Below are 13,287 nucleotides of genomic sequence, written 5' to 3'. Positions count from 1 at the left end.
ACAGCAACTTGCTAGACATCACCTCGGTGCCATCCGGATCTCGGCGCCCCACTGCAGATGAAGTGCCTCTCAACTATGAAACCACCACGGTGACATCCGGATCTTGGCGCGTTGTGCTGCCTTCGGCCTATTCGCACATCGGTCCGCTACTGACGCCATCTCACAGGCTAATGGGGCGACCCACGCCGAGTTTCAGCATTGTAGGATGACCACACCAGTACAGCAACTTGCTAGACATCACCTCAGTGCCATCCGAATCTTGGCATCTCAACGCCTAGTGGTATCTTCCATACAAAAAATATTGTTACGCTGCCTTTGGCCCCATTCGCACATCAGTCCGCAACTTAGACACCACCTCGGTGCCATCCGGATCTTGGAATGTCAGCACCTTTTGGTGTCTTCTCGTCAGAAAATATTGTTGCGCTGCCTTTGGCCCCATTCGCACATCAGTCCGCTACTGACGCCATCTCACAGGCTAATGGGGCGTCCCACGCCGACTTTCAGCATTGTAGAATAACCACACCAGTACAGCAACTTGCTAGACATCACCTCGGTGCCATCCGGATCTCGGCGCCCCACTGCAGATGAAGTGCCTCTCAACTATGAAACCACCACGGTGACATCCGGATCTTGGCGCGTTGTGCTGCCTTCGGCCTATTCGCACATCGGTCCGCTACTGACGCCATCTCACAGGCTAATGGGGCGACCCACGCCGAGTTTCAGCATTGTAGGATGACCACACCAACTTGCTAGACATCACCTCAGTGCCATCCGAATCTTGGCATCTCAACGCCTAGTGGTATCTTCCATACAAAAAATATTGTTACGCTGCCTTTGGCCCCATTCGCACATCAGTCCGCAACTTAGACATCACCTCGGTGCCATCCTGATCTTGGCATCTCAGCGCCTTGTGGTGTCAGTCAGAAAATATTGTTGTGCTGCCTTCGGCCTATTCGCACATCGGTCCGCTACTGACGCCATCTCACAGGCCAACGGGGCGCCCCACGCCGACTATCAGCATTGTAGGATGGCCACACCAGTGCGGCAACTTGCTACACACCACCTCGGTGCCATCCGGATCTTGGCATCTCAGCGCCTTGTGGTGTCTTCTACTCCGGAAATATAGTAGAAAATATTGTTGCGCTGCCTTTGGCCCCATTCACACATCAGTCCGCTACTGACACCATCTCACAGGCCAACGGGGCGCCCCACGCCGACTTTCAACATTGTAGGATGGCCACAGAAGTGCGACAACTTACTAGACACCACCTCGGTGCCATCCGGATCTTGGCGCGTTGTGCTGCCTTCGGCCTATTCGCACATCGGTCCGCTACTGACGCAAACTCACAGGCCAACGGGGCGCCCCACGCCGACTTTCAGCATTGTAGGATGGCCACACCAGTGCGGCAACTTGCTACACACCACCTCGGTGCCATCCGGATCTTGGCGCGTAGTGAAGCTGCAGCAGCTGCAAATAAGCTTCAGACAGTGTTACAACCGCTGCTCAGAACTCTCAACTATGACACCACCTCGGTGCCATCCGGATCTTGGCGCGTTGTATTGCCTTCGGCCTATTCGCACATCGGTCCGCTACTGACGCCGCCTCACGTGCCAACGTATTTTCTCCGCATTTTATACCCTATGCCGCATAACAGGTCATGTGACTTGTTTATAAAACTTTTCATTGGTTCATTTTACTTTTGGTTTCCTAATGATGGAAGGCTTGATCATATGACCTAAAAACAACACTTTTCATTGGATGAAAACTTTTTTTTTACCCCAAACGATGAAAGCCCCACCTTGTTTCTGGATGTTTCAGACTAAACTGGCGTCACCATGAGAGCACCACCATCTCGTAGCTCCGTCGTGGTCATTCCGCGAGCAATCATGGCAGCCGCTCCCCACCAGAAGCCTGCAGGAGTCGGGGCCCCCAAAACTTTTGATGAATTCTCAAGGCGGAGGGGACGCTTTCGAGAATGGGGTCCAAGACCTAGCAGACAAGCGTCCGATTTCCAAGGTGTCCCAGGGCCATTTCAGTGGACCACGCCCAAAAAGGAAAGAGCCTGCCGCCATTTTGAGAGTCCTGTGACAGCCGCCTATCGCTGCACCGCAAGAGTGGGCGCAACTCAGCTGAATGGCGGATTTTGACACAGTGGACCAAAAGCGGACGGAATGGCAACTGAAACGGTAAAGGGGCACCCCACTAAAACAGATGAGACTCCACCTGGAGAGGCCCGTTCACGCCGCCTCCCCCGGGGCGCTCCACGCCGTTATTCGGAGCAGCATTGTAGGATACCAAAACCAGTGCGGCAACTTACTGGACATCACCTTGGTGCCATCGTTCTGCTGCCTTGGAACTATTCGCACAACAGTTTGCTACTGATGACCCACCCCCCGCGACGCCCCACGCCGTTATTTGCTGGGTGGCAACTTACTAGACATCACTTTCGTGTCATCTAGATTTCGGCGCGTTCTGCTGCCTTGGAACTATTCGCACAACAGTTTGCTACTGATGACCCACCCCCCGCGACGCCCCACGCCGGAAATCTGGACGTTGTGCTGCGTTGGGACTATTCGCACAGCCGACCGCTACTTCGTTGTTTTTCTCTAAAAATGTTTATATGTTATTACTATTTTTGTTTTCTTGTATATATTTATAAATTATTAAAGTTTTATAATCTTACTACTTTGTCGGAGTGCTATATATTTTTAATGTGACACATAATTGTAAAAACTTTGATGTACAAAGAGTCATCCCTGGAATCTTCCGCTTCACGCTCGGTCCCCTCCCCAATCACAATACAGGATGGTTTTCAGATAATAGCAACGCTTCTGCTGTGACGGATCTCATCGAGTGTGGGCCTTGATCTACTATAACTCCTTTGAAGAGGGGTGATTCTTTACAGCTGTGGCCATAAACTACATCTGCAGGGCTAGCTGATAGCCTAGGACCGGCCTAGACAATCGGACACAGAGGAAAAGGAGTGTCAGAGGGTGCGGTAGTGAATAGGGCGAAAGGGAGGTGTCGGGCGGGCACAGGGTGTGATTCTCAGGGAAGAGCAGCGCAGATGGGGGGAGGTTTATTACCCATGCATAAGACAGAGAGCGGGGGTGACCACTGCCTGGGTGAGATGCTTGCGAGGGTGGGGAGCCATGCTAAGGATCGACAGCGTGCACAGAGTGGGTCTGGTCAAGGCATCTAAAATGGCTGCCGTGCACGACAAAAGTGTGGCATTTGAAAAAAGACAAGATGGCGCACACAATGTTTTTCAACAATTCCTGATTTCCTTCGAAACGAACGTTAACAGACGTTGGGGCATATTACCAAAGTTAAGCGATATTTATCCCTAACGATGCATTGCAAAGATTTTTTTACCGTCAGAAATTATCGCAGATAAACCTTGCTATTATCAAGGTTTATCGCAAATACGATAAAAAACGAGCGCAATGCATTAATATCGCTGAAAACTCCGCGATATTCATGCATTACCGAGCTAATGCTCTTAGCCATGTTATCCACCTCCCATTGGATAACATGGCTAAGAACTGCTCAGGGCAGCTGTTACTTTTTGGAGATATTCGCGCTTATCTCGAATATTTCCAAAAGTTGATAATAGGAGATAGCGATGTTAGCGACTGTTTCCAGTCGCTAACATCTTGGCATGCCCACTTTGCATGTCATTAGTGATAAATATCACTCACATGCAAAGTGGGACCCAAGATGGTCGCTATCTCCTACTAGCCGTCGCTAACTGGTGTTAGCAACACCTAGGTAATACAGATATAATTTTATCTCCGCGAAGCGGAGCGCTGTTACAGATATATATCTTGTTTTTGAACGTTAATTTCTCAAAATGCACTGAAGCACATATATTGAGACATAGCAAAGGCACATCGGGCTACCAGTCCCTAATATTTTACCAAGTTTCGTGCAAATCCATTCAGCCGTTCGATTATTATTATTATTTTTTTTTTTTGCCCTGCGGGGCCCTTTTAAAACCTCCACATCAAACCTAGGGGGTCAGCGAGGATCTACTATGCCCCCTTATGGTCATTTGCGCCTTCGCTTTGGCCTCCTCTTGTCTCTCGATCCTACCGAGAGACAAGATGGCGGCCGCTACGTACTGTTTGGAATGTTTACAGACACCGGAGAGCCAATCAGCTTCGCTTCGCAAAGCTCCGTAACGCGAAAAGTACGCGAAGCGGTGCGCTGTTACAGATATATATCTTTTTTTGAACGTTAATTTCTCAAAATCCACTGAAGCACATATATTGAGACCTAGCAAAGGCACATCGGGCTACCAGTCCCTACAATTTTGCCAAGTTTCGTGCAAATCCATTCAGCCGTTCGATTATTATTATTATTTTTTTTTTTTGCCCCGCGGGGCCCTTTTAAAACCTCCACATCAAACCTAGGGGGTCAGCGAGGATCTACTATGCCCCCTTATAGTTATTTCCCCCTTTGTTTTGACCTCCTCTTGTCTCTCGATCCTACCGAGAGACAAGATGGCGGCCGCTACGGACTGTTTGGAATGTTGACAGACGCCGGAGAACCAATCAGCTTCGCTTCACAAAGCTCCGTTGCGCGAAAAGTCCGCGAACCAGTGCGCTGCCTGGTCCGCGCTTACAGATATATATCTTTTTTTAAACGTTAATTTCTCAAAATCCACTGGAGCACATATATTGAGACCTACAAAAGGCACATCGGGCTACCAGTCCCTACAATTTTGCCAAGTTTCGTGCAAATCCATTCAGCCGTTCGGGCTAAAAGTGAGGCCAACCGCCCTATGGAAAACTCAATGTTAAAAACACGTTTTGGGACCCCCCTTTTTTCTCGGCCCCCACTGGACGAACCCCCCCCAAATTTTCAAGGGCTGCTCAGAAACAAAATGTGCCATTTTCCTGAAAATTTCAGCCAATTCCGTCCACAAACGCCAAAGTTATTAGACATAGAATTTTCAAAAAACCCATAGAGAAAACCAGTCCCTAATATTTTACCAAGTTTCGTGCAAATCCATTCAGCCGTTCGATTATTATTATTATTTTTTTTTTTTGCCCCGCGGGGCCCTTTTAAAACCTCCACATCAAACCTAGGGGGTCAGCGAGGATCTACTATGCCCCCTTATGGTCATTTGCCCCTTCGCTTTGGCCTCCTCTTGTCTCTCGATCCTACCGAGAGACAAGATGGCGGCCGCTACGTACTGTTTGGAATGTTTACAGACACCGGAGAGCCAATCAGCTTCGCTTCGCAAAGCTCCGTAACGCGAAAAGTACGCGAAGCGGTGCGCTGTTACAGATATATATCTTTTTTTGAACGTTAATTTCTCAAAATCCACTGAAGCACATATATTGAGACCTAGCAAAGGCACATCGGGCTACCAGTCCCTACAATTTTGCCAAGTTTCGTGCAAATCCATTCAGCCGTTCGATTATTATTATTATTATTTTTTTTTGCCCCGCGGGGCCCTTTTAAAACCTCCACATCAAACCTAGGGGGTCAGCGAGGATCTACTATGCCCCCTTATAGTTATTTCCCCCTTTGTTTTGACCTCCTCTTGTCTCTCGATCCTACCGAGAGACAAGATGGCGGCCGCTACGGACTGTTTGGAATGTTGACAGACGCCGGAGAACCAATCAGCTTCGCTTCACAAAGCTCCGTTGCGCGAAAAGTCCGCGAACCAGTGCGCTGCCTGGTCCGCGCTTACAGATATATATCTTTTTTTAAACGTTAATTTCTCAAAATCCACTGGAGCACATATATTGAGACCTACAAAAGGCACATCGGGCTACCAGTCCCTACAATTTTGCCAAGTTTCGTGCAAATCCATTCAGCCGTTCGGGCTAAAAGTGAGGCCAACCGCCCTATGGAAAACTCAATGTTAAAAACACGTTTTGGGACCCTCCTTTTTTCTCGGCCCCCACTGGACGAACCCCCCCCAAATTTTAAAGGGCTGCTCAGAAACAAAATGTGCCATTTTCCTGAAAATTTCAGCCAATTCCGTCCACAAACGCCAAAGTTATTAGACATAGAATTTTCAAAAAACCCATAGAGAAAAAATCCTAACTATATATACCTACTGGCGACCGCCAGTAGGTAATATATATATATACATATATATATATATATATAGAGAGAGAGAGAGAGAGAGAGAATTCACTGAAAATACAGTTAAAACTGACATTTGAGCTATAGTTCTGGCACCAACTAGTCAATCCACTGAATGTGCCAGTTATTGCTAGCAACGCCCGTTGCACAAGCCATACCTGGCACCATGTTGTTCTCCTAATTTTACTTTGCCAAATTGGTGTTTTAAGCATAGTGGATGGTGTGAGTTATGACGTGTGTTGTGTATTTTGGTAACCATAACTTGTGAATTGAAGTGATTCTCCACATTTGTTAACGATGGTTTCCAGTGAATTTCATTTTTTTAATTGCTGTAGTTAAGTTCCACCCCCACTGCCCATTCCTCTTTAGACATATGCAGTAGTGGTTGGCTGCAGGGCCAGGCATGCAGTCAAACCTGCCCCTGACTTGCAGTGGTAGACACCCACTCTGCACAGGACTTCAGAATGCTGGTTCAGTTTAACTGCAGTGATTGTGAAACAGTTGTCCCATGAATGCTTGATGTGACAGGGGAATCAGGGCACATATTTGAGAAGAAGAATGAGAAGATGTCCAGCTCAATATGCAACATGTATTGAACAACATCGAAGGAAAGGTGTACCTCCGGACTTCCAAACTGTGGACAAAGGGAGGATCTCCTGGAGCTACTTCATGAAGTGGAATAGATCTGCTGCCCTAAGCGCCATAGTTGGAGATGGGATATAGGCAATTGATATTAGCCTAGCTGATTGAATAAGCACAAAATGTACTTAGCAACTGAGATAAGTGCAGTGTGTGGATTAGCATCGCTACTGTGCATCTCAACCTACCATCCCCTTCCTGTTCTGAGTTGAGGGTATAAGAAGAAGGGAGTATATCCTAAGTTAAAATTCCATTGGCAACACAACGGGAATTTGAGATTTATAAGATGGAATGTGCAGACAGAAATAGGCATATGGAACTGAGTGTGTGTTAACATAAATTGAAATTTTAGGTGTTCCTGCTCAAATGCTTACAGGAGATGATTCAATGATTCTTGGAGTTTTTTTGTGTGTGGACAAAATGCTTATTTTAGGTTGCTGTCAAATTGGGCAGGTACTTGTTATCTTGCCTGAGTGTTTCCAAAAATATATATTGTATATATAGCGTGAAAGTGGATTGTCTAGTAGACCTACATGTAGTGGTAGTAGTGCTGCACAAATTGTAGGATACATTTTTGGAGCTATGATTCCTTCATTAGGGGTTGTTTTAAATGATTTAAAGAATAGAAAGCTTTCCACAGTAGTGGACAAACTAGCCACTTGTGGAGTCGGTGCATTGCTAGATGTAGATGCACAGATAGTGCCTCTTAGGTCTATGGTTTTGCAAAATATACTTGCATTAGACATTTACCTCACGAAAGGAGGCAGAGGCTTCAAGAAAGTTCAGCAATGTTGCACCTTTATTCCAGATAAGAGTATAGAGATAAGAGGGTTTGTGAGGAATACCACTGGATTAAAATCGGAATTGGAGGATTTGGAAGCAACAGTAGCTTGAGAAGCAATTGGAAGGGGATTTGCTAACATAGGTAGTTGGCTTGGCAATGTAGGTATTGCTGATGTTAGCTCCTTTCTTGCACTTCAAGTCAACAATCAAAGATCCAAACAACAAGTGGAGAGTCCTAATTGATGACTTTACTAAGCGGTTAAGATACAAGGATGTCCGCTCCATCAGGCCAAACACTAGAGCATTCACTGAAAATATATGATGGGTGCTGTGCATACCAGCTAGATCAGCTATAATAAGAGACCACCCACTCTATACTTATGCAACACCTCCATCAAGAAAGGCCATTCTAAAGGATCAAAAGACTTCTCAGCATCTAGGAAAAGTGCTGCTGCCTTCGGAGTTCAGTCAACATAAATGAAAATCACTTGAAGGTTGCGTGATGTAGATCTCTGCAGTATAAAGTGTGACTCATGTAGCAATATCATATGAGGCATTAATTTTAGTGAGGATTTAGTTGTCAACGTGTCTAAGAAATAACAGTCTATTGGATGAAAAAAGTTTTGGTTCCCTGGTCAGTTATATTATTGTGCATATAAACGATTGTCTTACTGAAGCGGGGAGTCATTAGCTAGATTCCTCCGTACAGCCGGAATGTGTGGTGATGAGATTTTCATGCAGGAAGTGACCATTTTCAAATAGTGCTCCTCAAAAGCTTGAAGTATATCTATAGAACAAACACATTTATCACTAGAATGTTTGACTTTTACCCAGTGCATCTCCCTCTTCAAACCACCTTGTTTACACATGGTTAAAGAGGAGTGACAATTCCTAGTCTGCAGTTTCTAAAAAGTCTTCTATAGTGTCATTGATATATAATACTCTGGCATTGTCACCTGTTCTCAGTAGGTGCTAAACAATCATCTTCAGTACTCTCATTTTCTTAATAATTGCCTCTGCCCTAGTTAATGAACTATCATTAATCTGAAAATACTCAACTATATATTTGTTGTCATACTTATTTTTTAAATGCTGTATCATGTAATGAGGTGCTAAGAAATTTCCAGGTCTTCCTTCTTTAAAGGGTGAAAGGTCTTCCTTCTTTAAAGGGTGACAGGGATTTCATATTATCAATGGGATCAGGAAATAATGTGACAATGCTCTTCATAACAGTTTTGTGTCCTTCACACAGTACAATGTTCTGTGAAGATGACTGTAAGAGGCATCTTGGCAAGTAACTTAACATGACAAAGTGTAAATCTAAAACAGTATTAATGTCTCCCCCTTCAGATTATATGAGACTATGAAAAATGTCAACATTTACTTAATATGTGATCAATAAAGTGTAGTAAATCTATGTTTTGAGCATATGTTCTTAGCAGTGTAAATGTGTGCTCTGTGTATAGAGGATCCAACTGTGCATATTTAATTTCTGAGTTTTCTGAATTAACATGACTACATCTCTAGAGTATGTGCTATGGGGGGGAAATAACTGTGAGAGCCCCATTTGGTTGCAGATGGCATTTGGCTGTTGGGTTAGAGTTATGCCTCCTACGGCATAGATATAGAAACATTACTTTTAGTATCAAATTAATATTCAAAATAATTTATCAAAGTAGTCTAGCACTTACCTTTTAGGGGCTAATAACACCTCATATATTTCAACCAATTAGGTTAAACAAGCGCTAATTACTGCTCATTAGCAGTGGATTTCTGACTGTACATTGCCAAGCTGTAGTGTTTGCCCAATAAGGCCTTGAGACAATGGTAGCATATCGTAAATCTGTTTGATTCTTTTTTCATTGAGTTGTCATTTAACCCACCCACCCAATCACGCCCACACCAACTCCAATAATCAGTGAAAACGCTCAACACAACTAATTTTAAAGCATAATCAAACCTCTAACAACAAGAAAATACTAGTGAATTTTGCCCTTCACAATGGGGGAGGGTGAGAAGGGAAGGTCGAGAACACCCAGTTCACCCAAGGTTCAGCGCTTTGACTGAATTACAGTGCTATGACAGCAATATACTATAACCATATATTGCACATAATAGAAATTAATGTATGAAACAATCAATACTTCTATTTTCATAGGACACCACACTGCAGCCTCTAACTTCCTCCCATGTCTTAGCAACAGACAACATCACACTGAGTTTCATCTTATTTACAGTTTCATTTTAATATTTCGGCTTAGATGCACATGACCCATGAGCACAGTATGGGGCGATTTTATCTGCATACCAGCCACTAGTTGTCACATCATCATTTACGACCCTGCACACTTCACATCCAACTACAGCAATTTCACAAGGCATTTGAAATGCCTCCAACAAAATTTCATGACATATTCCCCATTTCTAACTCAAGAGCTAGATGATGTCATGAATCCTCTATGCAACCATAAGTGTCCAAAGTCATGGACGAAGCCAAAGCCATATTATCAATAAAAATGGTGACTCTCAATTGGTCAGAAACACAGCAAGTTTTAGTAAGCACAACCAATTCAGCCATTTGGACAGAAGTTGCATCACAGATCCAAGAGGCTTCTTCTACTGCACCTTGTATAGTGCAGACCGTATAGGCAGCTCTCAAATTTTCCCCATCGTCCCTCAAGCAGGAGTCATCCACAAACAATACATAAATGGGCTCTTCAAATGTTTCACTATGATATTGGGTCTTGCCTGGTTTACAATTGTGTGACATCATGTAAGTCATGCTAAGCCCCCACCCTCACCTCCCACCCCAGCTTCAGATTCATACAGTGGTAGCAATGTGGCAGGATTAAGGCTACAACATCTCTTCAAATGAATATTTTCAGCAGCAAGAGTAATCTGTACATAGCATGTGAGCAACCTCATTGCAATAAGTTTAACACATCTATCCCAGTGCTCTGGTCAACGGGCACACCACAATGTCTACATTGTGGAACACCTTTTCCAACCTGTATCATCTGTCCTCCCTGATATCCAACACTTTGCATTTCACCACCATTTTCCACATGTGGTCTGCGCTGGAGATGGTTTCCCTTTCTTCCACCCCACACTCCTCAATTTCTTCCTCTTTTTCTTTTTTCTAGCCTACCTGTCTCTCATCTTAGCTAGATTACTCCAATTGTGTATGCAACTGTCCAATTGTTTAACATGTAACTTCATCCCACAAGTCCTCATGTTCACAATCGATTAATCATCTAGCTGAGCTCAAACATTCCGCTGTAAAGTCTTACTTCCAGAAAGGTCTATGTTATACTCATTTGCCAATTCTGTTAATTTGTCATGTGCTTGCACCCATGGCGAAGTAACATATTTGCTCAAATACATAAGCTCATTTCCTCATACTGGTCTACATTTTTTAGGCCAAGTTTTACCCTAATGAGCTCCTCTAACTGTACCGTTAATCTGGAAATGTCAAGGGGTCTCAGGCTTGATTGAACCACTGGTTCATTTTTGGCCGCTTCTGTCTCTCCACTTTCTGGGGACTCCCACACAATCAGGATAAACAAAGTTAAGGAATCCACTTTGAGCATATGGGGTAGAAAATACTAAGGTTCTGACTGATCCTAAGGACCTTGTAAATTGGTTGGGACTCCGAATTGCCACTTGTGAATTATGTGTTGTGAGGGCAATACCAGCAGCAGGCATTCCAGCAGCTGCCCCGGAACCTACAGGTACTGGGACTATGGCTATCAGGGCAGTTACTGCGGGACGAGTCATAGTCTTAGCCTGGTTACACCAGGGGCCGTCATTTCAAAAACAGGTACAACAAGTACAACAGTCGTAGTTGGAGCAATCACAACTTTGGTCATCAGAGGAGGCCCCCCTGTCTGAGTCATAGCATGGTCAGCAGGAGCAGTAGCGCCTTTACTTCTAATTGGGGTGTTACAACCATCATCATCGGATTGAACAACATTATAGGGTGGTGGTCGAGAAGACAGCAAGTGCTCCAAAAGGTCGTCACTACAATCACTGTCAGTTCTGGACTATTCTTGATATCAGCGCCTTTCTCTCCCTGGGCTTTTCCTTGCTTTGACTTTACTTTTGTCAATGTTGGGTACAATTTCACTCTCTCAATCATGTCCCTTCTCCACATCTATTGCTCGGCGTTCCCATTTAGCATCTGCCTAAACACGGGCAGCCTTTTTCACATTATTCTGATTCTTCTCTTAGCTCTTCACATGTACAGGCGTGTCTCAACCATTCAAGGTCTCATACTCTGCTTGTCTGTGTTTCAACTCAAATTTTTGATTATAATTAAGCTAAAGGTACCATAGCTAGAAAACTGCAAGGCACTCTCTTTCTCAGTGATCTTGTTTCGTTGGATAAGCCAATTACATGTGTGGAGCCCCCTTTTGATGCCCATATATTGACCTGGCATACATTACATTGGAGGTTCCGTGCCCTCTTGGACAGGGACTCTCACATCACCTCTCACCATGTCTTTCAATGCCCTAAAACATTTAATTTTTATAATGATCTTTGACAAATCAGGAATATACCAGTCTGAATTCAAACAAATGGCGATTTTCAGCAGATTACAATGCAATATGTCATGGTACTAGTACCCAATTTCAGCACAGCACCCTCCAGGCGGAAAAATCATGGCACTTTACCTGATGATTCGACATCCAATACCAACACAGCACCTACACCAACTGACCAATAGCTGCGCAGCACCCAATGACGTGGGCTACAGCACCTCTCAGTGGCTCTACCTCCTTTACAATTTTCTTATACAAATCAACTTTTGCAAAAATATCTAAAGAAGCACAATTAACAGATAGCTCCACTGAACAGGTGTAAAATATCCATTAATTCAAGGGGACAACATGGAATAATGCTGTCCAACAGTAGCAAACATAAAAGTGAAATCTCAACCAGCAGAAAATCCCCCTAATGTATTTTCTCCTCTCCACAAAAGGATACACCAACTCCAATCACTATTAGTACACTCATAACAATCAGTTACAAGTCCCTATCTTGATTGCGAGATCAATGGTACCTCACGAACAAGCACTACAAACTGTAGCAGGCAAGTTAAACAAAAATATATTTCTTATCCATCCCTGGATCTTGGAGTGAGACAAGCCCAACAACAACTTCAACTGTTCATCGTTAAGCACTTAACATTTACACACTTGATCAAAAGACATCCCTACAACACAAAACACACAATACCAACACAAAACTGCAAGCTCGACATAAACAAATTGCAATGTGCAACCTTATTTATACTCCCTCCTCAGCCACTTCAACCACTTTCAAAACCACTGGAATGCCATCAATCTTGCAAGTTGGGCCATGGAATTTAGGGACTTGGCCTAGACTTGGGCAAGTTATAGATCTTTTCGAGTGTTCTAAGTCCATACACTTCAGTGACAAACTATCCTTTGTTACCAACTGATGGAGTGCGGATTCTTGTTTCTCAATGGCTTAGTAAAATCAACAAACAGGACTCTCCACTAGTTGTGTGGACCTTTGATTGTCAACTTGAAACATAAGAAGGGAGCTAGCCTTGGACATGGAGTGGTGGCATAAGTTTGTGAAATGGGGTCGGCCATCACCCTCGGACTGGCCTTTTGGTTGCCACTTTACCCCTAAGTGTTTCGTTGATTGGGTGACAGGTGCTCTGCTTGTTGGGGTATGCTGGGCCCGTTTGGCCTGCGAAGCATTGGCTCCAGAGGCACGGTTGGCGGGCA

The sequence above is a fragment of the Lissotriton helveticus genome, chromosome 1_1, assembly GCF_964261635.1.
Source record: "Lissotriton helveticus chromosome 1_1, aLisHel1.1, whole genome shotgun sequence".
NCBI lineage: Eukaryota > Metazoa > Chordata > Amphibia > Caudata > Salamandridae > Lissotriton > Lissotriton helveticus.
Note: the sequence above shows the minus strand (reverse complement) of the source record.